The following is a 2,512-nucleotide window of genomic DNA, read 5'->3' as shown; positions in this document are numbered from 1 at the left end:
AAAGAACAGATTTATTTTTCAAAGTCAGTTTTTCACCATATGATTCATACATTTATAAATGTCATAGTTTATAAACTAAATATTTAACTTACAAATTAAATATTTAGTTAACAAACTAAATATTTAATTTGTGGCTTAAATATTTAGTTTTCAGCTAAATGTTTAGCTTGCAACTTAAATATTTAGCTAACAAATTCAATATTTAACTAGCCACCTAAATGTTTAAATATTTAGGTAGCTAGCTAAATATTTAGGCAGGTAGCTAAATATTTAATTTAAATGTTTAGGTAGCTAGTTAAACATTTAAGTTTCATGCTAAATATTTAGTTCAAATCTAAATTTTTAAGTCACAAACTTATGACTTAAATGTTTAGTTTTGAGCTAAATATTCAGCTTGATAGTTAAATATTTAAGTTGCAGCCTAAATATTTAGGTAGCTAGCTAAATATTTAGTTGCAAGCTAAACATTTAACTCAAAACTAAATATTTAAGTCACAGGTTAAATATTTAGCTTGTTAACTAAATATTTAATTTGTAAGTTAAATATTTAGTTCATAAACTATGACATTTATAAATGTATGAATCATATGGTGAAAAACTGACTTTGAAAAATAAATCTGTCCTTTTTTCTAACAAAAGAATAAATAAAACAAAAATATTGGTGGTAATTTTTGACTGTGTAACTTTACAAACAGCACCCCATACACAACCCTCAGGAGACACGGCATTAAGAGCAGTAGTTTTTTTCATTCCCTTCTTTGTTTTGGCTGGTCCTTTAGTTCCATGACTGACACTGCTCAGAAGGAAAGATTTTTTTTCTCATCTCTGAGAGCAGGACTTTAATCTCCGAACTCGTAAAGTTTTTCTTTTTACTTTTCGCTTTCATTTTCACGAATGAACCTGGTAACCTTATATGGTGCTTTTGGGGTGGTAATTATGCTAATCTCCTCTCGCGTGCACGAGCAGCTGGATACGAACAGGTGGAATTCACGCAGCTCATTTACACACTCCTGAACACAGAAGAGTTTGTTGAATCTGACGTGACATGTTTGTACGAACCCTTCATACGAACAAAAGTAAGAGAAATTTAGGATAAGAMTACGAACATGTTCGTGCATGAGGCCCATTGATTTGTCTCCTAGTTTCTGTTCCTCTGTGCCACCTACCACTTCCTCCAGTACTTTTTCATTTATGAGCTTCTGCTCTTCAGTTCTGTCACACCCACCACCTGTTCCCCATTCTCATTAGTCTCAGCTGCAGCCACCTTCCTCATTAGCCCCAGCCCTTTTACTCTGTTTTCTACAATTCAATACAATTGGAGCATTTTCCTGCATATAAATCATCATTTCTGATTAGATTTCACGTGTTCCTATGACAACGGCTCAGAAAGGAAGAAAACCCCCACTTTGACTTCAGACTATTTCTAAAAATTTTGCATGGAACTTCCTTTGTGGCTCGAATTTACATCTCTCACACAAACCCCCACCAGACGTCCTGACGCCTTACCGTTAATAGATAAGAATTGCCACATTCCTGTTCCGAACCCCACAAGACTGTTGGTTCCTCTTCAAAGGGATCATAAATGCCTTTAACCAGACTCTTCAGCATGACTGGGAACAAAGGAATCTACATTCTTCATTTAATGTGAAAAAAAGAGAACAAGATTGAATGTTTTTACCCAACTGTCTATTTTCATATATCTTAATCAAAGAAATGTGATTTTGTGATTTACCTGTTTCTTTTTACAGAAAGAACAAAACCCATTGAAGCTCTACTATGTTCTTTTTTTAACTATTTGCCCACTAAGGACTCAGTGGGGTAACAGTGTGGTGTTAATTGTTTTGATGAAATGTTCTCCTGAAAGAGATGTGTGTTTTATTCCACGGTTTAATCCTTAGAAACTTTAGGACTTGAGTTTTAATTAAAAGTGTGACACTCTTATTTTACTGAGRCAAGCAGATGTCTCTCCCTTTAATTAGATGCGAGATAATTAAACTAAAACCCTCCTTGTTTTGTTTTCAAAGTAAACCTCTACCTCCAACAGACTCGCTGAGATATTTTCCTGTATAAGGTGTAACATTTTTAATTGGCCAACTAAAACCTTGACTCCGGCCATAACAGAGGTTTTAGTGCAGCTCCCGAGACAGGCAGAAGACCGACAGAGTTGTTGAGAGTTTTTCAACATCAGAAGTCAGAAACAGCTTTTCAGAAGTTTCAGCGGAGACCGGCCCTGTCAGCCCCTCCCATGGCTGACCAGGTTACGGGCTCTGCATCTCCCGCTGGGTTGAACGAACAGCCACTGTTTAATATCGACTCAACACCTGGGTTTGATTTTATAGAAGTTAAATAAGCTAACTGTAATTCATGCGTCGTTTTTAGTTCGTTTTTCTCTACAATGTTGAAATCAAATTAATAAGTTTTGCAGCCGCCTAAAGAGGACCGGACCCCGTTGTCACCAGCTCACCACCCACCTTTCTGACTGAAGGGCCAGCAGCTGAACAGACATCCTGAG

This window comes from Austrofundulus limnaeus, unplaced genomic scaffold (assembly GCF_001266775.1).
Source record: "Austrofundulus limnaeus strain Quisiro unplaced genomic scaffold, Austrofundulus_limnaeus-1.0 Scaffold130, whole genome shotgun sequence".
NCBI classification, from domain to species: domain Eukaryota; kingdom Metazoa; phylum Chordata; class Actinopteri; order Cyprinodontiformes; family Rivulidae; genus Austrofundulus; species Austrofundulus limnaeus.
The sequence above is the reverse complement of the archived record's forward strand: the minus strand, read 5'-3'. Positions refer to the sequence as shown.